We start from the raw sequence: 27,433 nt of genomic DNA on the forward strand, positions 1-27,433 counted from the left end.
AATCGACAACATCGCTGTGTTTGTATGATATCAGTCAATTGGGACTATGAATCTGTAAAAATTGTAAATGTGCTCTATATTGCCATTTCTGATTCAACGCTCTCAGGTGCATCTTGCAAGGGTTCCATGGTGTAATGGTTAGCACTTTGGACTTTGAATCCAACGATTCGAGTTCAAGTCTCGGTGGGACTGTTATCTTGCTCTTACACTCCATTTTCTAATTTCTCAAATTACAATTCAACAGAGTTAATATTCAGAAGTTCAGTCGACTCTCTCTGCACGACATTACATTTAAATGCACTTTGGTGCCTGATACCAATACAGTGATGCAACTACATATCGTTAATGTACAATCCCTAAGGTCAATCAGAGTGGGCACCCAGATATCTCTCAGAAACATTTTCCACAGATGAATAATGTCCAACCTTAACTCTATGAAAAGAAAAAATGTACACACTATGTGCAGTAGATTCTCTGCTCACTGGAACATGCAGAAACAACATTGATGTGAAAAGATTGGAAAAAGCCCTATTTTATTAACATTAAAAAATGTTATACAATTATTTTGGTGAATCATATTCACTTTCACAATCATTCCTATGTTTCAAGCAATTTGATGGTCTTATTAAATGTGTAAAAAATGTAATTCTTTGAGTTGACAAACTGTATGGAGAGCAAACTTTTTATAACTTACAAGAGTTATGAGTTCTAGAAAGTAGTACATTTACTGATCAAGTGCCCTTGTTTAAATGTACTTACTTTATTTGGATCACACCTTTCTCGAAAGAAGAAATAAACTCTAAATTATCAGGAAACAATTCAACTGATTTTAGGGGCCTCCTGGGCTTTCAATGCAAATCGCTGAGATCAAAAGCCAGTTTAATAGCCATTATACCTTGGAGCTTTGGAGATATGAGAGTGGGCAGTTTCTTTGTGGCAAAAGAGAGTCATGCCCAGAAACTATTAATATTCTTTGGTCAAAGAAGACTGCCATCAAAGTGGGCTGTAAAGCAAAGCTATTGCTGTTATATCTATCTGCAAATGAAAGGCAACTCTAAAAGAGAAGCAGCCCTAAGGTCCCACCGAGACTTGAACTCGGATCGCTGGATTCAGAGTCCAGAGTGCTAACCATTACACCATGGAACCCACATATTCAGTAGCATGATGCACTTCATTCTGGAAAAACAGAGCACATCAGAGAAAATATGTAATATTCCTATATCATTAGACTCCAGAGGAAGAATTTGATCCAAATGAGACATGAAGCCAATACTTTGCGATTGCACAGCATCCAACAGCAACAGTGCTGCTTCGATATAATATCAGTAAACGGTTACTATAGGTCAGTAAAAATCTTGACTGTGCCCTATATTCTAATTGCCCTTATGAAGCTCTGCTCAACAAGGGTTCCATGGTGTAATGGTTAGCACTTTGGACTTTGAATCCAGCGATCCGAGTTCAAGTCTCAGTGGAACCTCTCTCTTGCTCTAACACACTTTGTCTCCTTGTTGTCTTAAATTATAGGCCAAAGATAGTAATATTCATAAGGTTAGTGGTGTAGGGTATTCATTTTCGCTCTCACTCTCTGGCATAACTTTTCATAAAAATCCACTTTTGTGCCTAGCACCTTAACCTTTATGCATTTTTTTTAAATGTATGAACAGTGAGGTCATTCTGAGTCGATGGGCAGATCTGCATCGGAAACATACATAAAAGATTTGAAATTTTCAAACTTAACTCAATGTTAAGAAACATGCTCAATCTGTGACCCAATGGATTCTCTTTTTACTTGAAGATGCAGCAACAACATTAATAATACCATTTTGGGAAAAGCAGCTCTATTGTATCGCCATTCTCTTTCAAAATTGTTAAAGGGTTAATCCTATGAAAAGCGACCACATTCAGAATCAATGATATTAATCAAGCGTCTTAACAGTCTTTACATGTTTGTAAAATGAAGGTATCAGTTTGAGATGAAAAATAGAACGAAGAACACACTTTTCCTAATTCACAAAAGGCCTGAGGTGTATAAATACTGTTTGTACCGACCAAGGGCCCATTCGTGAATGTACTTACTTTAGTTGGATCATACCTTTCTTCAAAGAAGACATCCACAATAAACGATAAGGGAAAGGTTCGACTGATGGTAAACTCTTACAGAGATTTGAATGCAAATTATTGGATTCAACCTCCAGGGTGCTACCATTACACCATAGGTCTTTCACACCACAGAAAGTGGTGGGTTTCATTGTGGCTAAAGAGCGTCATCCATGGAAAATCTTTCTTTTTTCAAATGCACCCAGGGAATAATGCTATGAAAGTGGGCGACACAGCAGCGTCATTGCTATTAAAACAAGACACTGAGAGGAAAACAAACACAGTAATTCCCAAGGCCCCACCGAGATTTGAACTCGGATCGCTGGATTCAGAGTCCAGAGTGCTAACCATTACACCATGGAACCTACATACTTAGTAACATGATGAACGTCATTGCAGCAAAAAAAGAGCCTTTTAGAGAATGTATGCAATATTCTTTTATCTTATGCCTCCAGAGGAAGAATCCTATCCAAATGAGCTGTAAAGCAAAGAGTTTGCTATTGCGCAACAACCAACTAAACAGTTCCACATTTGCATAATATCCGTGGGCTAGGAATATGAGTTTGTTAAAATGATGCATGAGATCTCGATTCTCATTTCTGTTACAACTCTGTCAGGTTGCACCAGCAAGGGGCCCATGGTGTAATGGTTAGCAAAGAACATTACTGAAGGGCCCCTCGGCCAGCCAGAAAGCCAAAATGGAGAGAACGGGCATGAACTGGTTGTGAATGAGCTTCAAAATGCGTTCACAGGTAATTGAACTGGTGATCTCCTCAGTTTATACACCTGGAACTCCTGTCAATAGCAACAGTCGGCAGCTGGGTTGCCAGATATTTCGTCGAAAAAAATTTGTCGACAGGACAATTGGTCGAAACCATTTGGTCGAAAACCAAATGGTCGAATTGCTTTGTTTTTTATTTTCACATTTTTTTTGGGGGGGGGGGGTTTGGGGGGGTCCCCCCAACCCCCTTTTTTTCTAAAAAACCCTTTTTTTCCCTAAACTACAACCTAAAAAATATATATATAAATAAATAAAAAAATCGACCATTTGGCTTTCGACCAAATTACGTCGACCAAATGTCTTTCGACGAAATGTCTTTCGACGAAATGTCCGGACAGCGGCAGCTGGTCTGTGTCAGTAATGGCAATTTGATTTTGCCATTTTCACAACTCCCTAATAAATGAACAAAATGTTCCATTTGTAGGCACAGTTACATGCTATGGTATGTATACCATGCTTAATAACCACCATAGGAGGCTCAGAGCACCATCCGCATTCTTACGTACAAAACATGTAAGGAAATAATCAGATCTTTTGCTCTGCAGGAGTCAGGCTTCTTTAAAGCCTGACAAAGTGGCAGAGTGCCATTGTAAACTGAGGCATGATGAAACCATGCCCAAGAACCCAGGCAGGTTAAACCCTTCCACTCATTCCCCTAGGCCTATAGACAGGGCAGCTGGCATGGATTATGGACACTTTTAACATAGGGTGGTTTTTCAACCTTATCTCCTCTGGGAGCAAAGCGCTGGACAGGGTTTCCTGTACGTTTTTGAGGTTCGCAGGGATCTATGTGTGGATGTTTCTTGGTGTGAAAAGCATGACACCTTTTGGGGTGACACCAGGCTCTTCTGGGAGTTAATTTGCATAATCTCTACTTTCTATTTTATGTGACATGGGCTGCAGTTACATTGTTCTGTTAATAGAGGGCAACACACAGGTCATAGTTCCAAACAGGGGTGCACAGTCTGCTTGCTAGCTTACATTTACAGTTCTATTTGGGATTCACCGCCTTTTCATAAACTGAGTACTCTTCCGGAGTATTTCTAACTTATGTAGGTGTTTTGGGGGTGTTACGTGCCTTTGTATGACTGCTGCAAACCACTTGATATTAGACATTGATTGGAAACGACATAAAAAATCCTGACACATATTGTAAGCGGACATAAAATGACCTATATTAGCTAATATAAGTAAACAGACATCACTCCCCCCTCCCCACAAAAAGGGATGTATGCGTACACAAAAAATAAAAATGAAAAACAAGCAACTACTGCAGTTAAAATCTAAAAATGTAAATTCAGTTACATGATCATGACTCGGAAGGGGAAGTTAAAAAGTAAAAAAACACACGGTAGGAGAGAGGTTAGCTTTACATGCCATGAGGGAGGAAGAGGTCTTCCAAGCACTGTTGTGTATGTTGGTCAATCCCTCTGAAACGCAAAAGGGATGTGCACATAGAAATCAAAGCAGAGTCATCCAGAGAGACTATTTAATTCTTTTTTTTTCAAATTCTCAAAAGGAAGCTGCTATCAAATTGAACTATTCATCACAGCCACTGCTAGGAAATCTATGTGCATAAAATGACAATACACCCAAAGGAAAACAAAATATAGCTATAACATGTCAGATTACTAAATTCAGAGTCCAGCCTACTAACCATTAGACCATGGAACCTAAATACTTCCGCAAATGCTGAACTTCATTATGCCAAAACAGAGGCAGTCAGAAACAATATTTAATATTGCTTAATCATATGCCTCAAGAGGAAGAATTTGATCTACATGCTCTATAAAGCACAGAGATTGCTATAGCACAACGTCAATCGACAACATCGCTGTGTTTGTATGATATCAGTCAATTGGGACTATGAATCTGTAAAAATTGTAAATGTGCTCTATATTGCCATTTCTGATTCAACGCTCTCAGGTGCATCTTGCAAGGGTTCCATGGTGTAATGGTTAGCACTTTGGACTTTGAATCAAACGATCCGAGTTCAAGTCTCGGTGGGACCGTTATCTTGCTCTTACACTCCATTTTCTAATTTCTCAAATTACAATTCAACAGAGTTAATATTCAGAAGTTCAGTCGACTCTCTCTGCACGACATTACATTTAAATGCACTTTGGTGCCTGATACCAATACAGTGATGCAACTACATATCGTTAATGTACAATCCCTAAGGTCAATCAGAGTGGGCACCCAGATATCTCTCAGAAACATTTTCCACAGATGAATAATGTCCAACCTTAACTCTATGAAAAGAAAAATGTACACACTATGTGCAGTAGATTCTCTGCTCACTGGAACATGCAGAAACAACATTGATGTGAAAAGATTGGAAAAAGCCCTATTTTATTAACATTAAAAAATGTTATACAATTATTTTGGTGAATCATATTCACTTTCACAATCATTCCTATGTTTCAAGCAATTTGATGGTCTTATTAAATGTGTAAAAAATGTAATTCTTTGAGTTGACAAACTGTATGGAGAGCAAACTTTTTATAACTTACAAGAGTTATGAGTTCTAGAAAGTAGTGCATTTACTGATCAAGTGCCCTTGTTTAAATGTACTTACTTTATTTGGATCACACCTTTCTCGAAAGAAAAAATAAACTCTAAATTATCAGGAAACAATTCAACTGATTTTAGGGGCCTCCTGGGCTTTCAATGCAAATCGCTGAGATCAAAAGCCAGTTTAATAGCCATTATACCTTGGAGCTTTGGAGATATGAGAGTGGGCAGTTTCTTTGTGGCAAAATAGAGTCATCCCCAGAAACTATTAATATTCTTTGGTCAAAGAAGACTGCCATCAAAGTGGGCTGTAAAGCAAAGCTATTGCTGTTATATCTATCTGCAAATGAAAGGCAACTCTAAAAGAGAAGCAGCCCCAAGGTCCCACCGAGACTTGAACTCGGATCGCTGGATTCAGAGTCCAGAGTGCTAACCATTACACCATGGAACCCACATATTCAGTAGCATGATGCACTTCATTCTGGAAAAACAGAGCACATCAGAGAAAATATGTAATATTCCTATATCATTAGACTCCAGAGGAAGAATTTGATCCAAATGAGACATGAAGCCAATACTTTGCGATTGTACAGCATCCAACAGCAACAGTGCTGCTTCGATATAATATCAGTAAACGGTTACTATAGGTCAGTAAATATCTTGACTGTGCCCTATATTCTCATTGCCCTTATGAAGCTCTGCTCAACAAGGGTTCCATGGTGTAATGGTTAGCACTTTGGACTTTGAATCCAGCGATCCAAGTTCAAGTCTCGGTGGAACCTCTCTCTTGCTCTAACACACTTTGTCTCCTTGTTGTCTTAAATTATAGGCCAAAGATAGTAATATTCATAAGGTTAGTGGTGTAGGGTATTCATTTTCGCTCTCACTCTCTGGCATAACTTTTCATAAAAATCCACTTTTGTGCCTAGCACCTTAACCTTTATGCATTTTTTTTAAATGTATGAACAGTGAGGTCATTCTGAGTCGATGGGCAGATCTGCATCGGAAACATACATAAAAGATTTGAAATTTTCAAACTTAACTCAATGTTAAGAAACATGCTCAATCTGTGACCCAATGGATTCTCTTTTTACTTGAAGATGCAGCAACAACATTAATAATACCATTTTGGGAAAAGCAGCTCTATTGTATCGCCATTCTCTTTCAAAATTGTTAAAGGGTTAATCCTATGAAAAGCGACCACATTCAGAATCAATGATATTAATCAAGCGTCTTAACAGTCTTTACATGTTTGTAAAATGAAGGTATCAGTTTGAGATGAAAAATAGAACGAAGAACACACTTTTCTTAATTCACAAAAGGCCTGAGGTGTATAAATACTGTTTGTACCGACCAAGGGCCCATTCGTGAATGTACTTACTTTAGTTGGATCATACCTTTCTTCAAAGAAGACATCCACAATAAACGATAAGGGAAAGGTTTGACTGATGGTAAACTCTTACAGAGATTTGAATGCAAATTATTGGATTCAACCTCCAGGGTGCTACCATTACACCATAGGTCTTTCACACCACAGAAAGTGGTGGGTTTCATTGTGGCTAAAGAGCGTCATCCATGGAAAATCTTTCTTTTTTCAAATGCACCCAGGGAATAATGCTATGAAAGTGGGCGACACAGCAGCGTCATTGCTATTAAAACAAGACACTGAGAGGAAAACAAACACAGTAATTCCCAAGGTCCCACCGAGATTTGAACTCGGATCGCTGGATTCAGAGTCCAGAGTGCTAACCATTACACCATGGAACCTACATACTTAGTGACATGATGAACGTCATTGCAGCAAAAAAAGAGCCTTTTAGAGAATGTATGCAATATTCTTTTATCTTATGCCTCCAGAGGAAGAATCCTATCCAAATGAGCTGTAAAGCAAAGAGTTTGCTATTGCGCAACAACCAACTAAACAGTTCCACATTTGCATAATATCCGTGGGCTAGGAATATGAGTTTGTTAAAATGATGCATGAGATCTCGATTCTCATTTCTGTTACAACTCTGTCAGGTTGCACCAGCAAGGGGCCCATGGTGTAATGGTTAGCAAAGAACATTACTGAAGGGCCCCTCGGCCAGCCAGAAAGCCAAAATGGAGAGAACGGGCATGAACTGGTTGTGAATGAGCTTCAAAATGCGTTCACAGGTAATTGAACTGGTGATCTCCTCAGTTTATACACCTGGAACTCCTGTCAATAGCAACAGTCGGCAGCTGGGTTGCCAGACATTTCGTCGAAAAAAATTTGTCGACAGGACAATTGGTCGAAACCATTTGGTCGAAAACCAAATGGTCGAATTGCTTTGTTTTTTATTTTCACATTTTTTTGGGGGGGGGGTTTGGGGGGGTCCCCCCAACCCCCTTTTTTTCTAAAAAACCCTTTTTTTCCCTAAACTACAACCTAAAAAATATATATATAAATAAATAAAAAAATCGACCATTTGGCTTTCGACCAAATTACGTCGACCAAATGTCTTTCGACGAAATGTCTTTCGACGAAATGTCCGGACAGCGGCAGCTGGTCTGTGTCAGTAATGGCAATTTGATTTTGCCATTTTCACAACTCCCTAATAAATGAACAAAATGTTCCATTTGTAGGCACAGTTACATGCTATGGTATGTATACCATGCTTAATAACCACCATAGGAGGCTCAGAGCACCATCCGCATTCTTACGTACAAAACATGTAAGGAAATAATCCGATCTTTTGCTCTGCAGGAGTCAGGCTTCTTTAAAGCCTGACAAAGTGGCAGAGTGCCATTGTAAACTGAGGCATGATGAAACCATGCCCAAGAACCCAGGCAGGTTAAACCCTTCCACTCATGCCCCTAGGCCTATAGACAGGGCAGCTGGCATGGATTATGGACACTTTTAACATAGGGTGGTTTTTCAACCTTATCTCCTCTCGGAGCAAAGCGCTGGACAGGGTTTCCTGTACGTTTTTGAGGTTCGCAGGGATCTATGTGTGGATGTTTCTTGGTGTGAAAAGCATGACACCTTTTGGGGTGACACCAGGCTCTTCTGGGAGTTAATTTGCATAATCTCTACTTTCTATTTTATGTGACATGGGCTGCAGTTACATTGTTCTGTTAATAGAGGGCAACACACAGGTCATAGTTCCGAACAGGGGTGCACAGTCTGCTTGCTAGCTTACATTTACAGTTCTATTTGGGATTCACCGCCTTTTCATAAACTGAGTACTCTTCCGGAGTATTTCTAACTTATGTAGGTGTTTTGGGGGTGTTACGTGCCTTTGTATGACTGCTGCAAACCACTTGATATTAGACATTGATTGGAAACGACATAAAAAATCCTGACACATATTGTAAGCGGACATAAAATGACCTATATTAGCTAATATAAGTAAACAGACATCACTCCCCCCTCCCCACAAAAAGGGATGTATGCGTACACAAAAAATAAAAATGAAAAACAAGCAACTACTGCAGTTAAAATCTAAAAATGTAAATTCAGTTACATGATCATGACTCGGAAGGGGAAGTTAAAAAGTAAAAAAACACACGGTAGGAGAGAGGTTAGCTTTACATGCCATGAGGGAGGAAGAGGTCTTCCAAGCACTGTTGTGTATGTTGGTCAATCCCTCTGAAACGCAAAAGGGATGTGCACATAGAAATCAAAGCAGAGTCATCCAGAGAGACTATTTAATTCTTTTTTTTTCAAATTCTCAAAAGGAAGCTGCTATCAAATTGAACTATTCATCACAGCCACTGCTAGGAAATCTATGTGCATAAAATGACAATACACCCAAAGGAAAACAAAATATAGCTATAACATGTCAGATTACTAAATTCAGAGTCCAGCCTACTAACCATTAGACCATGGAACCTAAATACTTCCGCAAATGCTGAACTTCATTATGCCAAAACAGAGGCAGTCAGAAACAATATTTAATATTGCTTAATCATATGCCTCAAGCGGAAGAATTTGATCTACATGCTCTATAAAGCACAGAGATTGCTATAGCACAATGTCAATCGACAACATCGCTGTGTTTGTATGATATCAGTCAATTGGGACTATGAATCTGTAAAAATTGTAAATGTGCTCTATATTGCCATTTCTGATTCAACGCTCTCAGGTGCATCTTGCAAGGGTTCCATGGTGTAATGGTTAGCACTTTGAATCCAACGATCCGAGTTCAAGTCTCGGTGGGACCGTTATCTTGCTCTTACACTCCATTTTCTAATTTCTCAAATTACAATTCAACAGAGTTAATATTCAGAAGTTCAGTCGACTCTCTCTGCACGACATTACATTTAAATGCACTTTGGTGCCTGATACCAATACAGTGATGCAACTACATATCGTTAATGTACAATCCCTAAGGTCAATCAGAGTGGGCACCCAGATATCTCTCAGAAACATTTTCCACAGATGAATAATGTCCAACCTTAACTCTATGAAAAGAAAAAATGTACACACTATGTGCAGTAGATTCTCTGCTCACTGGAACATGCAGAAACAACATTGATGTGAAAAGATTGGAAAAAGCCCTATTTTATTAACATTAAAAAATGTTATACAATTATTTTGGTGAATCATATTCACTTTCACAATCATTCCTATGTTTCAAGCAATTTGATGGTCTTATTAAATGTGTAAAAAATGTAATTCTTTGAGTTGACAAACTGTATGGAGAGCAAACTTTTTATAACTTACAAGAGTTATGAGTTCTAGAAAGTAGTGCATTTACTGATCAAGTGCCCTTGTTTAAATGTACTTACTTTATTTGGATCACATCTTTCTCGAAAGAAGAAATAAACTCTAAATTATCAGGAAACAATTCAACTGATTTTAGGGGCCTCCTGGGCTTTCAATGCAAATCGCTGAGATCAAAAGCCAGTTTAATAGCCATTATACCTTGGAGCTTTGGAGATATGAGAGTGGGCAGTTTCTTTGTGGCAAAAGAGAGTCATGCCCAGAAACTATTAATATTCTTTGGTCAAAGAAGACTGCCATCAAAGTGGGCTATAAAGCAAAGCTATTGCTGTTATATCTATCTGCAAATGAAAGGCAACTCTAAAAGAGAAGCAGCCCCAAGGTCCCACCGAGACTTGAACTCGGATCGCTGGATTCAGAGTCCAGAGTGCTAACCATTACACCATGGAACCCACATATTCAGTAGCATGATGCACTTCATTCTGGAAAAACAGAGCACATCAGAGAAAATATGTAATATTCCTATATCATTAGACTCCAGAGGAAGAATTTGATCCAAATGAGACATGAAGCCAATACTTTGCGATTGCACAGCATCCAACAGCAACAGTGCTGCTTCGATATAATATCAGTAAACGGTTACTATAGGTCAGTAAAAATCTTGACTGTGCCCTATATTCTCATTGCCCTTATGAAGCTCTGCTCAACAAGGGTTCCATGGTGTAATGGTTAGCACTTTGGACTTTGAATTCAGCGATCCGAGTTCAAGTCTCGGTGGAATCTCTCTCTTGCTCTAACACACTTTGTCTCCTTGTTGTCTTAAATTATAGGCCAAAGATAGTAATATTCATAAGGTTAGTGGTGTAGGGTATTCATTTTCGCTCTCACTCTCTGGCATAACTTTTCATAAAAATCCACTTTTTTGCCTAGCACCTTAACCTTTATGCATTTTTTTTAAATGTATGAACAGTGAGGTCATTCTGAGTCGATGGGCAGATCTGCATCGGAAACATACATAAAAGATTTGAAATTTTCAAACTTAACTCAATGTTAAGAAACATGCTCAATCTGTGACCCAATGGATTCTCTTTTTACTTGAAGATGCAGCAACAACATTAATAATACCATTTTGGGAAAAGCAGCTCTATTGTATCGCCATTCTCTTTCAAAATTGTTAAAGGGTTAATCCTATGAAAAGCGACCACATTCAGAATCAATGATATTAATCAAGCGTCTTAACAGTCTTTACATGTTTGTAAAATGAAGGTATCAGTTTGAGATGAAAAATAGAACGAAGAACACACTTTTCTTAATTCACAAAAGGCCTGAGGTGTATAAATACTGTTTGTACCGACCAAGGGCCCATTCGTGAATGTACTTACTTTAGTTGGATCATACCTTTCTTCAAAGAAGACATCCACAATAAACGATAAGGGAAAGGTTCGACTGATGGTAAACTCTTACAGAGATTTGAATGCAAATTATTGGATTCAACCTCCAGGGTGCTACCATTACACCATAGGTCTTTCACACCACAGAAAGTGGTGGGTTTCATTGTGGCTAAAGAGCGTCATCCATGGAAAATCTTTCTTTTTTCAAATGCACCCAGGGAATAATACTATGAAAGTGGGCGACACAGCAGCGTCATTGCTATTAAAACAAGACACTGAGAGGAAAACAAACACAGTAATTCCCAAGGTCCCACCGAGATTTGAACTCGGATCGCTGGATTCAGAGTCCAGAGTGCTAACCATTACACCATGGAACCTACATACTTAGTGACATGATGAACGTCATTGCAGCAAAAAAAGCGCCTTTTAGAGAAAGTATGCAATATTCTTTTATCTTATGCCTCCAGAGGAAGAATCCTATCCAAATGAGCTGTAAAGCAAAGAGTTTGCTATTGCGCAACAACCAACTAAACAGTTCCACATTTGCATAATATCCGTGGGCTAGGAATATGAGTTTGTTAAAATGATGCATGAGATCTCGATTCTCATTTCTGTTACAACTCTGTCAGGTTGCACCAGCAAGGGGCCCATGGTGTAATGGTTAGCAAAGAACATTACTGAAGGGCCCCTCGGCCAGCCAGAAAGCCAAAATGGAGAGAACGGGCATGAACTGGTTGTGAATGAGCTTCAAAATGCGTTCACAGGTAATTGAACTGGTGATCTCCTCAGTTTATACACCTGGAACTCCTGTCAATAGCAACAGTCGGCAGCTGGGTTGCCAGACATTTCGTCGAAAAAAATTTGTCGACAGGACAATTGGTCGAAACCATTTGGTCGAAAACCAAATGGTCGAATTGCTTTGTTTTTTATTTTCACATTTTTTTTTGGGGGGGGGGTTTGGGGGGGTCCCCCCAACCCCTTTTTTTCCCTAAACTACAACCTAAAAAATATATATATAAATAAATAAAAAAATCGACCATTTGGCTTTCGACCAAATTACGTCGACCAAATGTCTTTCGACGAAATGTCTTTCGACGAAATGTCCGGACAGCGGCAGCTGGTCTGTGTCAGTAATGGCAATTTGATTTTGCCATTTTCACAACTCCCTAATAAATGAACAAAATGTTCCATTTGTAGGCACAGTTACATGCTATGGTATGTATACCATGCTTAATAACCACCATAGGAGGCTCAGAGCACCATCCGCATTCTTACGTACAAAACATGTAAGGAAATAATCAGATCTTTTGCTCTGCAGGAGTCAGGCTTCTTTAAAGCCTGACAAAGTGGCAGAGTGCCATTGTAAACTGAGGCATGATGAAACCATGCCCAAGAACCCAGGCAGGTTAAACCCTTCCGCTCATGCCCCTAGGCCTATAGACAGGGCAGCTGGCATGGATTATGGACACTTTTAACATAGGGTGGTTTTTCAACCTTATCTCCTCTGGGAGCAAAGCGCTGGACAGGGTTTCCTGTACGTTTTTGAGGTTCGCAGGGATCTATGTGTGGATGTTTCTTGGTGTGAAAAGCATGACACCTTTTGGGGTGACACCAGGCTCTTCTGGGAGTTAATTTGCATAATCTCTACTTTCTATTTTATGTGACATGGGCTGCAGTTACATTGTTCTGTTAATAGAGGGCAACACACAGGTCATAGTTCCAAACAGGGGTGCACAGTCTGCTTGCTAGCTTACATTTACAGTTCTATTTGGGATTCACCGCCTTTTCATAAACTGAGTACTCTTCCGGAGTATTTCTAACTTATGTAGGTGTTTTGGGGGTGTTACGTGCCTTTGTATGACTGCTGCAAACCACTTGATATTAGACATTGATTGGAAACGACATAAAAAATCCTGACACATATTGTAAGCGGACATAAAATGACTTATATTAGCTAATATAAGTAAACAGACATCACTCCCCCCTCCCCACAAAAAGGGATGTATGCGTACACAAAAAATAAAAATGAAAAACAAGCAACTACTGCAGTTAAAATCTAAAAATGTAAATTCAGTTACATGATCATGACTCGGAAGGGGAAGTTAAAAAGTAAAAAAACACACGGTAGGAGAGAGGTTAGCTTTACATGCCATGAGGGAGGAAGAGGTCTTCCAAGCACTGTTGTGTATGTTGGTCAATCCCTCTGAAACGCAAAAGGGATGTGCACATAGAAATCAAAGCAGAGTCATCCAGAGAGACTATTTAATTCTTTTTTTTTCAAATTCTCAAAAGGAAGCTGCTATCAAATTGAACTATTCATCACAGCCACTGCTAGGAAATCTATGTGCATAAAATGACAATACACCCAAAGGAAAACAAAATATAGCTATAACATGTCAGATTACTAAATTCAGAGTCCAGCCTACTAACCATTAGACCATGGAACCTAAATACTTCCGCAAATGCTGAACTTCATTATGCCAAAACAGAGGCAGTCAGAAACAATATTTAATATTGCTTAATCATATGCCTCAAGAGGAAGAATTTGATCTACATGCTCTATAAAGCACAGAGATTGCTATAGCACAACGTCAATCGACAACATCGCTGTGTTTGTATGATATCAGTCAATTGGGACTATGAATCTGTAAAAATTGTAAATGTGCTCTATATTGCCATTTCTGATTCATCGCTCTCAGGTGCATCTTGCAAGGGTTCCATGGTGTAATGGTTAGCACTTTGGACTTTGAATCCAACGATCCGAGTTCAAGTCTCGGTGGGACCGTTATCTTGCTCTTACACTCCATTTTCTAATTTCTCAAATTACAATTCAACAGAGTTAATATTCAGAAGTTCAGTCGATTCTCTCTGCACGACATTACATTTAAATGCACTTTGGTGCCTGATACCAATACAGTGATGCAACTACATATCGTTAATGTACAATCCCTAAGGTCAATCAGAGTGGGCACCCAGATATCTCTCAGAAACATTTTCCACAGATGAATAATGTCCAACCTTAACTCTATGAAAAGAAAAATGTACACACTATGTGCAGTAGATTCTCTGCTCACTGGAACATGCAGAAACAACATTGATGTGAAAAGATTGGAAAAAGCCCTATTTTATTAACATTAAAAAATGTTATACAATTATTTTGGTGAATCATATTCACTTTCACAATCATTCCTATGTTTCAAGCAATTTGATGGTCTTATTAAATGTGTAAAAAATGTAATTCTTTGAGTTGACAAACTGTATGGAGAGAAAACTTTTTATAACTTACAAGAGTTATGAGTTCTAGAACTAGAAAGTAGTGCATTTACTGATCAAGTGCCCTTGTTTAAATGTACTTACTTTATTTGGATCACACCTTTCTCGAAAGAAGAAATAAACTCTAAATTATCAGGAAACAATTCAACTGATTTTAGGGGCCTCCTGGGCTTTCAATGCAAATCGCTGAGATCAAAAGCCAGTTTAATAGCCATTATACCTTGGAGCTTTGGAGATATGAGAGTGGCCAGTTTCTTTGTGGCAAAAGAGAGTCATCCCCAGAAACTATTAATATTCTTTGGTCAAAGAAGACTGCCATCAAAGTGGGCTGTAAAGCAAAGCTATTGCTGTTATATCTATCTGCAAATGAAAGGCAACTCTAAAAGAGAAGCAGCCCCAAGGTCCCACTGAGACTTGAACTCGGATCGCTGGATTCAGAGTCCAGAGTGCTAACCATTACACCATGGAACCCACATATTCGGTAGCATGATGCACTTCATTCTGGAAAAACAGAGCACATCAGAGAAAATATGTAATATTCCTATATCATTAGACTCCAGAGGAAGAATTTGATCCAAATGAGACATGAAGCCAATACTTTGCGATTGCACAGCATCCAACAGCAACAGTGCTGCTTCGATATAATATCAGTAAACGGTTACTATAGGTCAGTAAAAATCTTGACTGTGCCCTATATTCTCATTGCCCTTATGAAGCTCTGCTCAACAAGGGTTCCATGGTGTAATGGTTAGCACTTTGGACTTTGAATCCAGCGATCCGAGTTCAAGTCTCGGTGGAACCTCTCTCTTGCTCTAACACACTTTGTCTCCTTGTTGTCTTAAATTATAGGCCAAAGATAGTAATATTCATAAGGTTAGTGGTGTAGGGTATTCATTTTCGCTCTCACTCTCTGGCATAACTTTTCATAAAAATCCACTTTTGTGCCTAGCACCTTAACCTTTATGCATTTTTTTTAAATGTATGAACAGTGAGGTCATTCTGAGTCGATGGGCAGATCTGCATCGGAAACAAACATAAAAGATTTGAAATTTTCAAACTTAACTCAATGTTAAGAAACATGCTCAATCTGTGACCCAATGGATTCTCTTTTTACTTGAAGATGCAGCAACAACATTAATAATACCATTTTGGGAAAAGCAGCTCTATTGTATCGCCATTCTCTTTCAAAATTGTTAAAGGGTTAATCCTATGAAAAGCGACCACATTCAGAATCAATGATATTAATCAAGCGTCTTAACAGTCTTTACATGTTTGTAAAATGAAGGTATCAGTTTGAGATGAAAAATAGAACGAAGAACACACTTTTCTTAATTCACAAAAGGCCTGAGGTGTATAAATACTGTTTGTACCGACCAAGGGCCCATTCGTGAATGTACTTACTTTAGTTGGATCATACCTTTCTTCAAAGAAGACATCCACAATAAACGATAAGGGAAAGGTTCGACTGATGGTAAACACTTACAGAGATTTGAATGCAAATTATTGGTTTCAACCTCCAGGGTGCTACCATTACACCATGGGTCTTTCACACCACAGAAAGTGGTGGGTTTCATTGTGGCTAAAGAGCGTCATCCATGGAAAATCTTTCTTTTTTCAAATGCACCCAGGGAATAATGCTATGAAAGTGGGCGACACAGCAGCGTCATTGCTATTAAAACAAGACACTGAGAGGAAAACAAACACAGTAATTCCCAAGGTCCCACCGAGATTTGAACTCGGATAGCTGGATTCAGAGTCCAGAGTGCTAACCATTACACCATGGAACCTACATACTTAGTGACATGATGAACGTCATTGCAGCAAAAAAAGAGCCTTTTAGAGAATGTATGCAATATTCTTTTATCATATGCCTCCAGAGGAAGAATCCTATCCAAATGAGCTGTAAAGCAAAGAGTTTGCTATTGCGCAACAACCAACTAAACAGTTCCACATTTGCATAATATCCGTGGGCTAGGAATATGAGTTTGTTAAAATTATGCATGAGATCTCGATTCTCATTTCTGTTACAACTCTGTCAGGTTGCACCAGCAAGGGGCCCATGGTGTAATGGTTAGCAAAGAACATTACTGAAGGGCCCCTCGGCCAGCCAGAAAGCCAAAATGGAGAGAACGGGCATGAACTGGTTGTGAATGAGCTTCAAAATGCGTTCACAGGTAATTGAACTGGTGATCTCCTCAGTTTATACACCTGGAACTCCTGTCAATAGCAACAGTCGGCAGCTGGGTTGCCAGACATTTCGTCGAAAAAAATTTGTCGACAGGACAATTGGTCGAAACCATTTGGTCGAAAACCAAATGGTCGAATTGCTTTGTTTTTTATTTTCACATTTTTTTTTGGGGGGGGTTGGGGGGGTCCCCCCAACCCCCTTTTTTCTAAAAACCCCTTTTTTTCCCTAAACTACAACCTAAAAAATATATATATAAATAAATAAAAAAAACGACCATTTGGCTTTCGACCAAATTACGTCGACCAAATGTCTTTCGACGAAATGTCTTTCAACGAAATGTCCGGACAGCGGCAGCTGGTCTGTGTCAGTAATGGCAATTTGATTTTGCCATTTTCACAACTCCCTAATAAATGAACAAAATGTTCCATTTGTAGGCACAGTTACATGCTATGGTATGTATACCATGCTTAATAACCACCATAGGAGGCTCAGAGCACCATCCGCATTCTTACGTACAAAACATGTAAGGAAATAATCAGATCTTTTGCTCTGCAGGAGTCAGGCTTCTTTAAAGCCTGACAAAGTGGCAGAGTGCCATTGTAAACTGAGGCATGATGAAACCATGCCCAAGAACCCAGGCAGGTTAAACCCTTCCACTCATGCCCCTAGGCCCCGAACGGCCAGGTTCTATAGACAGGGCAGCTGGCATGGATTATGGACACTTTTAACATAGGGTGGTTTTTCAACCTTATCTCCTCTGGGAGCAAAGCGCTGGACAGGGTTTCCTGTACATTTTTGAGGTTCGCAGGGATCTATGTGTGGATGTTTCTTGGTGTGAAAAGCATGACACCTTTTGGGGTGACACCAGGCTCTTCTGGGAGTTAATTTGCATAATCTCTACTTTCTATTTTATGTGACATGGGCTGCAGTTACATTGTTCTGTTAATAGAGGGCAACACACAGGTCATAGTTCCAAACAGGGGTTCACAGTCTGCTTGCTAGCTTACATTTACAGTTCTATTTGGGATTCACCGCCTTTTCATAAACTGAGTACTCTTCCGGAGTATTTCTAACTTATGTAGGTGTTTTGGGGGTGTTACGTGCCTTTGTATGACTGCTGCAAACCACTTGATATTAGACATTGATTGGAAACGACATAAAAAATCCTGACACATATTGTAAGCGGACATAAAATGACCTATATTAGCTAATATAAGTAAACAGACATCACTCCCCCCTCCCCACAAAAAGGGATGTATGCGTACACAAAAAATAAAAATGAAAAACAAGCAACTACTGCAGTTAAAATCTAAAAATGTAAATTCAGTTACATGATCATGACTCGGAAGGGGAAGTTAAAAAGTAAAAAAACACACGGTAGGAGAGAGGTTAGCTTTACATGCCATGAGGGAGGAAGAGGTCTTCCAAGCACTGTTGTGTATGTTGGTCAATCCCTCTGAAATGCAAAAGGGATGTGCACATAGAAATCAAAGCAGAGTCATCCAGAGAGACTATTTAATTCTTTTTTTTTCAAATTCTCAAAAGGAAGCTGCTATCAAATTGAACTATTCATCACAGCCACTGCTAGGAAATCTATGTGCATAAAATGACAATACACCCAAAGGAAAACAAAATATAGCTATAACATGTCAGATTACTAAATTCAGAGTCCAGCCTACTAACCATTAGACCATGGAACCTAAATACTTCCGCAAATGCTGAACTTCATTATGCCAAAACAGAGGCAGTCAGAAACAATATTTAATATTGCTTAATCATATGCCTCAAGAGGAAGAATTTGATCTACATGCTCTATAAAGCACAGAGATTGCTATAGCACAACGTCAATCGACAACATCGCTGTGTTTGTATGATATCAGTCAATTGGGACTATGAATCTGTAAAAATTGTGAATGTGCTCTATATTGCCATTTCTGATTCAACGCTCTCAGGTGCATCTTGCAAGGGTTCCATGGTGTAATGGTTAGCACTTCGGACTTTGAATCCAACGATCCGAGTTCAAGTCTCGGTGGGACCGTTATCTTGCTCTTACACTCCATTTTCTAATTTCTCAAATTACAATTCAACAGAGTTAATATTCAGAAGTTCAGTCGACTCTCTCTGCACGACATTACATTTAAATGCACTTTGGTGCCTGATACCAATACAGTGATGCAACTACATATCGTTAATGTACAATCCCTAAGGTCAATCAGAGTGGGCACCCAGATATCTCTCAGAAACATTTTCCACAGATGAATAATGTCCAACCTTAACTCTATGAAAAGAAAAATGTACACACTATGTGCAGTAGATTCTCTGCTCACTGGAACATGCAGAAACAACATTGATGTGAAAAGATTGGAAAAAGCCCTATTTTATTAACATTAAAAAATGTTATACAATTATTTTGGTGAATCATATTCACTTTCACAATCATTCATATGTTTCAAGCAATTTGATGGTCTTATTAAATGTGTAAAAAATGTAATTCTTTGAGTTGACAAACTGTATGGAGAGCAAACTCTTTATAACTTACAAGAGTTATGAGTTCTAGAAAGTAGTGCATTTACTGATCAAGTGCCCTTGTTTAAATGTACTTACTTTATTTGGATCACACCTTTCTCGAAAGAAGAAATAAACTCTAAATTATCAGGAAACAATTCAACTGATTTTAGGGGCCTCCTGGGCTTTCAATGCAAATCGCTGAGATCAAAAGCCAGTTTAATAGCCATTATACCTTGGAGCTTTGGAGATATGAGAGTGGGCAGTTTCTTTGTGGCAAAAGAGAGTCATCCCCAGAAACTATTAATATTCTTTGGTCAAAGAAGACTGCCATCAAAGTGGGCTGTAAAGCAAAGCTATTGCTGTTATATCTATCTGCAAATGAAAGGCAACTCTAAAAGAGAAGCAGCCCCAAGGTCCCACCGAGACTTGAACTCGGATCGCTGGATTCAGAGTCCAGAGTGCTAACCATTACACCATGGAACCCACATATTCAGTAGCATGATGCACTTCATTCTGGAAAAACAGAGCACATCAGAGAAAATATGTAATATTCCTATATCATTAGACTCCAGAGGAAGAATTTGATCCAAATGAGACATGAAGCCAATACTTTGCGATTGCACAGCATCCAACAGCAACAGTGCTGCTTCGATATAATATCAGTAAACAGTTACTATAGGTCAGTAAAAATCTTGACTGTGCCCTATATTCTCATTGCCCTTATGAAGCTCTGCTCAACAAGGGTTCCATGGTGTAATGGTTAGCACTTTGGACTTTGAATCCAGCGATCCGAGTTCAAGTCTCGGTGGAACCTCTCTCTTGCTCTAACACACTTTGTCTCCTTGTTGTCTTAAATTATAGACCAAAGATAGTAATATTCATAAGGTTAGTGGTGTAGGGTATTCATTTTCGCTCTCACTCTCTGGCATAACTTTTCATAAAAATCCACTTTTGTGCCTAGCACCTTAACCTTTATGCATTTTTTTTAAATGTATGAACAGTGAGGTCATTCTGAGTCGATGGGCAGATCTGCATCGGAAACATACATAAAAGATTTGAAATTTTCAAACTTAACTCAATGTTAAGAAACATGCTCAATCTGTGACCCAATGGATTCTCTTTTTACTTGAAGATGCAGCAACAACATTAATAATACCATTTTGGGAAAAGCAGCTCTATTGTATCGCCATTCTCTTTCAAAATTGTTAAAGGGTTAATCCTATGAAAAGCGACCACATTCAGAATCAATGATATTAATCAAGCGTCTTAACAGTCTTTACATGTTTGTAAAATGAAGGTATCAGTTTGAGATGAAAAATAGAACGAAGAACACACTTTTCTTAATTCACAAAAGGCCTGAGGTGTATAAATACTGTTTGTACCGACCAAGGGCCCATTCGTGAATGTACTTACTTTAGTTGGATCATACCTTTCTTCAAAGAAGACATCCACAATAAACGATAATGGAAAGGTTCGACTGATGGTAAACTCTTACAGAGATTTGAATGCAAATTATTGGATTCAACCTCCAGGGTGCTACCATTACACCATAGGTCTTTCACACCACAGAAAGTGGTGGGTTTCATTGTGGCTAAAGAGCGTCATCCATGGAAAATTTTTCTTTTTTCAAATGCACCCAGGGAATAATGCTATGAAAGTGGGCGACACAGCAGCGTCATTGCTATTAAAACAAGACACTGAGAGGAAAACAAATACAGTAATTCCCAAGGTCCCACCGAGATTTGAACTCGGATCGCTGGATTCAGAGTCCAGAGTGCTAACCATTACACCATGGAACCTACATACTTAGTGACATGATGAACGTCATTGCAGCAAAAAAAGAGCCTTTTAGAGAATGTATGCAATATTCTTTTATCTTATGCCTCCAGAGGAAGAATCCTATCCAAATGAGCTGTAAAGCAAAGAGTTTGCTATTGCGCAACAACCAACTAAACAGTTCCACATTTGCATAATATCCGTGGGCTAGGAATATGAGTTTGTTAAAATGATGCATGAGATCTCGATTCTCATTTCTGTTACAACTCTGTCAGGTTGCACCAGCAAGGGGCCCATGGTGTAATGGTTAGCAAAGAACATTACTGAAGGGGCCCTCGGCCAGCCAGAAAGCCAAAATGGAGAGAACGGGCATGAACTGGTTGTGAATGAGCTTCAAAATGCGTTCACAGGTAATTGAACTGGTGATCTCCTCAGTTTATACACCTGGAACTCCTGTCAATAGCAACAGTCGGCAGCTGGGTTGCCAGACATTTCGTCGAAAAAAATTTGTCGACAGGACAATTGGTCGAAACCATTTGGTCGAAAACCAAATGGTCGAATTGCTTTGTTTTTTATTTTCACATTTTTTTTTGGGGGGGGGTTTGGGGGGGTCCCCCCAACCCCCTTTTTTTCTAAAAACCCCTTTTTTTCCCTAAACTACAACCTAAAAAATATATATATAAATAAATAAAAAAATCGACCATTTGGCTTTCGACCAAATTACGTCGACGAAATGTCTTTCGACGAAATGTCCGGACAGCGGCAGCTGGTCTGTGTCAGTAATGGCAATTTGATTTTGCCATTTTCACAACTCCCTAATAAATGAACAAAATGTTCCATTTGTAGGCACAGTTACATGCTATGGTATGTATACCATGCTTAATAACCACCATAGGAGGCTCAGAGCACCATCCGCATTCTTACGTACAAAACATGTAAGGAAATAATCAGATCTTTTGCTCTGCAGGAGTCAGGCTTCTTTAAAGCCTGACAAAGTGGCAGAGTGCCATTGTAAACTGAGGCATGATGAAACCATGCCCAAGAACCCAGGCAGGTTAAACCCTTCCACTCATGCCCCTAGGCCTATAGACAGGGCAGCTGGCATGGATTATGGACACTTTTAACATAGGGTGGTTTTTCAACCTTATCTCCTCTGGGAGCAAAGCGCTGGACAGGGTTTCCTGTACGTTTTTGAGGTTCGCAGGGATCTATGTGTGGATGTTTCTTGGTGTGAAAAGCATGACACCTTTTGGGGTGACACCAGGCTCTTCTGGGAGTTAATTTGCATAATCTCTACTTTCTATTTTATGTGACATGGGCTGCAGTTACATTGTTCTGTTAATAGAGGGCAACACACAGGTCATAGTTCCAAACAGGGGTGCACAGTCTGCTTGCTAGCTTACATTTACAGTTCTATTTGGGATTCACCGCCTTTTCATAAACTGAGTACTCTTCCGGAGTATTTCTAACTTATGTAGATGTTTTGGGGGTGTTACGTGCCTTTGTATGACTGCTGCAAACCACTTGATATTAGACATTGATTGGAAACGACATAAAAAATCCTGACACATATTGTAAGCGGACATAAAATGACCTATATTAGCTAATATAAGTAAACAGACATCACTCCCCCCTCCCCACAAAAAGGGATGTATGCGTACACAAAAAATAAAAATGAAAAACAAGCAACTACTGCAGTTAAAATCTAAAAATGTAAATTCAGTTACATGATCATGACTCGGAAGGGGAAGTTAAAAAGTAAAAAAACACACGGTAGGAGAGAGGTTAGCTTTACATGCCATGAGGGAGGAAGAGGTCTTCCAAGCACTGTTGTGTATGTTGGTCAATCCCTCTGAAACGCAAAAGGGATGTGCACATAGAAATCAAAGCAGAGTCATCCAGAGAGACTATTTAATTCTTTTTTTTTCAAATTCTCAAAAGGAAGCTGCTATCAAATTGAACTATTCATCACAGCCACTGCTAGGAAATCTATGTGCATAAAATGACAATACACCCAAAGGAAAACAAAATATAGCTATAACATGTCAGATTACTAAATTCAGAGTCCAGCCTACTAACCATTAGACCATGGAACCTAAATACTTCCGCAAATGCTGAACTTCATTATGCCAAAACAGAGGCAGTCAGAAACAATATTTAATATTGCTTAATCATATGCCTCAAGAGGAAGAATTTGATCTACATGCTCTATAAAGCACAGAGATTGCTATAGCACAACGTCAATCGACAACATCGCTGTGTTTGTATGATATCAGTCAATTGGGACTATGAATCTGTAAAAATTGTAAATGTGCTCTATATTGCCATTTCTGATTCATCGCTCTCAGGTGCATCTTGCAAGGGTTCCATGGTGTAATGGTTAGCACTTTGGACTTTGAATCCAACGATCCGAGTTCAAGTCTCTGTGGGACCGTTATCTTGCTCTTACACTCCATTTTCTAATTTCTCAAATTACAATTCAACAGAGTTAATATTCAGAAGTTCAGTCGACTCTCTCTGCACGACATTACATTTAAATGCACTTTGGTGCCTGATACCAATACAGTGATGCAACTACATATCGTTAGTGTACAATCCCTAAGGTCAATCAGAGTGGGCACCCAGATATCTCTCAGAAACATTTTCCACAGATGAATAATGTCCAACCTTAACTCTATGAAAAGAAAAATGTACACACTATGTGCAGTAGATTCTCTGCTCACTGGAACATGCAGAAACAACATTGATGTGAAAAGATTGGAAAAAGCCCTATTTTATTAACATTAAAAAATGTTATACAATTATTTTGGTGAATCATATTCACTTTCACAATCATTCCTATGTTTCAAGCAATTTGATGGTCTTATTAAATGTGTAAAAAATGTAATTCTTTGAGTTGACAAACTGTATGGAGAGCAAACTTTTTATAACTTACAAGAGTTATGAGTTCTAGAAAGTAGTGCATTTACTGATCAAGTGCCCTTGTTTAAATGTACTTACTTTATTTGGATCACACCTTTCTCGAAAGAAGAAATAAACTCTAAATTATCAGGAAACAATTCAACTGATTTTAGGGGCCTCCTGGGCTTTCAATGCAAATCGCTGAGATCAAAAGCCAGTTTAATAGCCATTATACCTTGGAGCTTTGGAGATATGAGAGTGGGCAGTTTCTTTGTGGCAAAAGAGAGTCATCCCCAGAAACTATTAATATTCTTTGGTCAAAGAAGACTGCCATCAAAGTGGGCTGTAAAGCAAAGCTATTGCTGTTATATCTATCTGCAAATGAAAGGCAACTCTAAAAGAGAAGCAGCCCCAAGGTCCCACGAGACTTGAACTCGGATCGCTGGATTCAGAGTCCAGAGTGCTAACCATTACACCATGGAACCCACATATTCAGTAGCATGATGCACTTCATTCTGGAAAAACAGAGCACATCAGAGAAAATATGTAATATTCCTATATCATTAGACTCCAGAGGAAGAATTTGATCCAAATGAGACATGAAGCCAATACTTTGCGATTGCACAGCATCCAACAGCAACAGTGCTGCTTCGATATAATATCAGTAAACGGTTACTATAGGTCAGTAAAAATCTTGACTGTGCCCTATATTCTCATTGCCCTTATGAAGCTCTGCTCAACAAGGGTTCCATGGTGTAATGGTTAGCACTTTGGACTTTGAATCCAGCGATCCGAGTTCAAGTCTCGGTGGAACCTCTCTCTTGCTCTAACACACTTTGTCTCCTTGTTGTCTTAAATTATAGGCCAAAGATAGTAATATTCATAAGGTTAGTGGTGTAGGGTATTCATTTTCGCTCTCACTCTCTGGCATAACTTTTCATAAAAATCCACTTTTGTGCCTAGCACCTTAACCTTTATGCATTTTTTTTAAATGTATGAACAGTGAGGTCATTCTGAGTCGATGGGCAGATCTGCATCGGAAACATACATAAAAGATTTGAAATTTTCAAACTTAACTCAATGTTAAGAAACATGCTCAATCTGTGACCCAATGGATTCTCTTTTTACTTGAAGATGCAGCAACAACATTAATAATACCATTTTGGGAAAAGCAGCTCTATTGTATCGCCATTCTCTTTCAAAATTGTTAAAGGGTTAATCCTATGAAAAGCGACCACATTCAGAATCAATGATATTAATCAAGCGTCTTAACAGTCTTTACATGTTTGTAAAATGAAGGTATCAGTTTGAGATGAAAAATAGAACGAAGAACACACTTTTCTTAATTCACAAAAGGCCTGAGGTGTATAAATACTGTTTGTACCGACCAAGGGCCCATTCGTGAATGTACTTACTTTAGTTGGATCATACCTTTCTTCAAAGAAGACATCCACAATAAACGATAATGGAAAGGTTCGACTGATGGTAAACTCTTACAGAGATTTGAATGCAAATTATTGGATTCAACCTCCAGGGTGCTACCATTACACCATAGGTCTTTCACACCACAGAAAGTGGTGGGTTTCATTGTGGCTAAAGAGCGTCATCCATGGAACATCTTTCTTTTTTCAAATGCACCCAGGGAATAATGCTATGAAAGTGGGCGACACAGCAGCGTCATTGCTATTAAAACAAGACACTGAGAGGAAAACAAACACAGTAATTCCCAAGGTCCCACCGAGATTTGAACTCGGATCGCTGGATTCAGAGTCCAGAGTGCTAACCATTACACCATGGAACCTACATACTTAGTGACATGATGAACGTCATTGCAGCAAAAAAAGAGCCTTTTAGAGAATGTATGCAATATTCTTTTATCTTATGCCTCCAGAGGAAGAATCCTATCCAAATGAGCTGTAAAGCAAAGAGTTTGCTATTGCGCAACAACCAACTAAACAGTTCCACATTTGCATAATATCCGTGGGCTAGGAATATGAGTTTGTTAAAATGATGCATGAGATCTCGATTCTCATTTCTGTTACAACTCTGTCAGGTTGCACCAGCAAGGGGCCCATGGTGTAATGGTTAGCAAAGAACATTACTGAAGGGCCCCTCGGCCAGCCAGAAAGCCAAAATGGAGAGAACGGGCATGAACTGGTTGTGAATGAGCTTCAAAATGCGTTCACAGGTAATTGAACTGGTGATCTCCTCAGTTTATACACCTGGAACTCCTGTCAATAGCAACAGTCGGCAGCTGGGTTGCCAGACATTTCGTCGAAAAAAATTTGTCGACAGGACAATTGGTCGAAACCATTTGGTCGAAAACCAAATGGTCGAATTGCTTTGTTTTTTATTTTCACATTTTTTTGGGGGGGGGGTTTGGGGGGGTCCCCCCAACCCCCTTTTTTTCTAAAAAACCCTTTTTTTCCCTAAACTACAACCTAAAAAATATATATATAAATAAATAAAAAAATCGACCATTTGGCTTTCGACCAAATTACGTCGACCAAATGTCTTTCGACGAAATGTCTTTCGACGAAATGTCCGGACAGCGGCAGCTGGTCTGTGTCAGTAATGGCAATTTGATTTTGCCATTTTCACAACTCCCTAATAAATGAACAAAATGTTCCATTTGTAGGCACAGTTACATGCTATGGTATGTATACCATGCTTAATAACCACCATAGGAGGCTCAGAGCACCATCCGCATTCTTACGTACAAAACATGTAAGGAAATAATCCGATCTTTTGCTCTGCAGGAGTCAGGCTTCTTTAAAGCCTGACAAAGTGGCAGAGTGCCATTGTAAACTGAGGCATGATGAAACCATGCCCAAGAACCCAGGCAGGTTAAACCCTTCCACTCATGCCCCTAGGCCTATAGACAGGGCAGCTGGCATGGATTATGGACACTTTTAACATAGGGTGGTTTTTCAACCTTATCTCCTCTCGGAGCAAAGCGCTGGACAGGGTTTCCTGTACGTTTTTGAGGTTCGCAGGGATCTATGTGTGGATGTTTCTTGGTGTGAAAAGCATGACACCTTTTGGGGTGACACCAGGCTCTTCTGGGAGTTAATTTGCATAATCTCTACTTTCTATTTTATGTGACATGGGCTGCAGTTACATTGTTCTGTTAATAGAGGGCAACACACAGGTCATAGTTCCGAACAGGGGTGCACAGTCTGCTTGCTAGCTTACATTTACAGTTCTATTTGGGATTCACCGCCTTTTCATAAACTGAGTACTCTTCCGGAGTATTTCTAACTTATGTAGGTGTTTTGGGGGTGTTACGTGCCTTTGTATGACTGCTGCAAACCACT

General features: G+C 39.2%; 22 non-coding genes across 22 annotated transcripts; 11 read left to right on the forward strand and 11 right to left on the reverse strand.

Annotated features, from left to right (window-relative positions):
* The first annotated feature begins 120 nt into the window (after window positions 1-120).
* On the forward strand, window positions 121-192 carry TRNAQ-UUG (transfer RNA glutamine (anticodon UUG)). The gene has a single exon. It is a non-coding gene; the product is annotated as a tRNA-Gln (tRNA).
* An 882-nt stretch (window positions 193-1,074) lies between these two features.
* Window positions 1,075-1,146, reverse strand: TRNAQ-CUG (transfer RNA glutamine (anticodon CUG)). The gene has a single exon. It is a non-coding gene; the product is annotated as a tRNA-Gln (tRNA).
* A 259-nt stretch (window positions 1,147-1,405) lies between these two features.
* TRNAQ-UUG (transfer RNA glutamine (anticodon UUG)) lies at window positions 1,406-1,477 on the forward strand. Its single transcript has one exon. It is a non-coding gene; the product is annotated as a tRNA-Gln (tRNA).
* Window positions 1,478-2,390: 913 nt separating this feature from the next.
* Window positions 2,391-2,462, reverse strand: TRNAQ-CUG (transfer RNA glutamine (anticodon CUG)). Its single transcript has one exon. It is a non-coding gene; the product is annotated as a tRNA-Gln (tRNA).
* A 2,356-nt stretch (window positions 2,463-4,818) lies between these two features.
* TRNAQ-UUG (transfer RNA glutamine (anticodon UUG)) lies at window positions 4,819-4,890 on the forward strand. The gene has a single exon. It is a non-coding gene; the product is annotated as a tRNA-Gln (tRNA).
* Window positions 4,891-5,771: 881 nt separating this feature from the next.
* On the reverse strand, window positions 5,772-5,843 carry TRNAQ-CUG (transfer RNA glutamine (anticodon CUG)). The gene has a single exon. It is a non-coding gene; the product is annotated as a tRNA-Gln (tRNA).
* Window positions 5,844-6,102: 259 nt separating this feature from the next.
* Window positions 6,103-6,174, forward strand: TRNAQ-UUG (transfer RNA glutamine (anticodon UUG)). The gene has a single exon. It is a non-coding gene; the product is annotated as a tRNA-Gln (tRNA).
* A 913-nt stretch (window positions 6,175-7,087) lies between these two features.
* TRNAQ-CUG (transfer RNA glutamine (anticodon CUG)) lies at window positions 7,088-7,159 on the reverse strand. The gene has a single exon. It is a non-coding gene; the product is annotated as a tRNA-Gln (tRNA).
* Window positions 7,160-10,459: 3,300 nt separating this feature from the next.
* TRNAQ-CUG (transfer RNA glutamine (anticodon CUG)) lies at window positions 10,460-10,531 on the reverse strand. Its single transcript has one exon. It is a non-coding gene; the product is annotated as a tRNA-Gln (tRNA).
* Window positions 10,532-10,790: 259 nt separating this feature from the next.
* TRNAQ-UUG (transfer RNA glutamine (anticodon UUG)) lies at window positions 10,791-10,862 on the forward strand. Its single transcript has one exon. It is a non-coding gene; the product is annotated as a tRNA-Gln (tRNA).
* Window positions 10,863-11,775: 913 nt separating this feature from the next.
* TRNAQ-CUG (transfer RNA glutamine (anticodon CUG)) lies at window positions 11,776-11,847 on the reverse strand. The gene has a single exon. It is a non-coding gene; the product is annotated as a tRNA-Gln (tRNA).
* Window positions 11,848-14,183: 2,336 nt separating this feature from the next.
* Window positions 14,184-14,255, forward strand: TRNAQ-UUG (transfer RNA glutamine (anticodon UUG)). The gene has a single exon. It is a non-coding gene; the product is annotated as a tRNA-Gln (tRNA).
* An 887-nt stretch (window positions 14,256-15,142) lies between these two features.
* Window positions 15,143-15,214, reverse strand: TRNAQ-CUG (transfer RNA glutamine (anticodon CUG)). The gene has a single exon. It is a non-coding gene; the product is annotated as a tRNA-Gln (tRNA).
* Window positions 15,215-15,473: 259 nt separating this feature from the next.
* TRNAQ-UUG (transfer RNA glutamine (anticodon UUG)) lies at window positions 15,474-15,545 on the forward strand. The gene has a single exon. It is a non-coding gene; the product is annotated as a tRNA-Gln (tRNA).
* Window positions 15,546-16,458: 913 nt separating this feature from the next.
* TRNAQ-CUG (transfer RNA glutamine (anticodon CUG)) lies at window positions 16,459-16,530 on the reverse strand. Its single transcript has one exon. It is a non-coding gene; the product is annotated as a tRNA-Gln (tRNA).
* Window positions 16,531-18,897: 2,367 nt separating this feature from the next.
* TRNAQ-UUG (transfer RNA glutamine (anticodon UUG)) lies at window positions 18,898-18,969 on the forward strand. The gene has a single exon. It is a non-coding gene; the product is annotated as a tRNA-Gln (tRNA).
* Window positions 18,970-19,850: 881 nt separating this feature from the next.
* On the reverse strand, window positions 19,851-19,922 carry TRNAQ-CUG (transfer RNA glutamine (anticodon CUG)). Its single transcript has one exon. It is a non-coding gene; the product is annotated as a tRNA-Gln (tRNA).
* Window positions 19,923-20,181: 259 nt separating this feature from the next.
* On the forward strand, window positions 20,182-20,253 carry TRNAQ-UUG (transfer RNA glutamine (anticodon UUG)). Its single transcript has one exon. It is a non-coding gene; the product is annotated as a tRNA-Gln (tRNA).
* A 913-nt stretch (window positions 20,254-21,166) lies between these two features.
* TRNAQ-CUG (transfer RNA glutamine (anticodon CUG)) lies at window positions 21,167-21,238 on the reverse strand. The gene has a single exon. It is a non-coding gene; the product is annotated as a tRNA-Gln (tRNA).
* A 2,339-nt stretch (window positions 21,239-23,577) lies between these two features.
* TRNAQ-UUG (transfer RNA glutamine (anticodon UUG)) lies at window positions 23,578-23,649 on the forward strand. Its single transcript has one exon. It is a non-coding gene; the product is annotated as a tRNA-Gln (tRNA).
* A 1,211-nt stretch (window positions 23,650-24,860) lies between these two features.
* Window positions 24,861-24,932, forward strand: TRNAQ-UUG (transfer RNA glutamine (anticodon UUG)). The gene has a single exon. It is a non-coding gene; the product is annotated as a tRNA-Gln (tRNA).
* A 913-nt stretch (window positions 24,933-25,845) lies between these two features.
* TRNAQ-CUG (transfer RNA glutamine (anticodon CUG)) lies at window positions 25,846-25,917 on the reverse strand. The gene has a single exon. It is a non-coding gene; the product is annotated as a tRNA-Gln (tRNA).
* Window positions 25,918-27,433: the final 1,516 nt, after the last annotated feature.

The sequence above is a fragment of the Ambystoma mexicanum genome, chromosome 5p (genome assembly GCF_040938575.1).
Source record: "Ambystoma mexicanum isolate Mex_15411 chromosome 5p, UKY_AmexF1_1, whole genome shotgun sequence".
NCBI lineage: Eukaryota > Metazoa > Chordata > Amphibia > Caudata > Ambystomatidae > Ambystoma > Ambystoma mexicanum.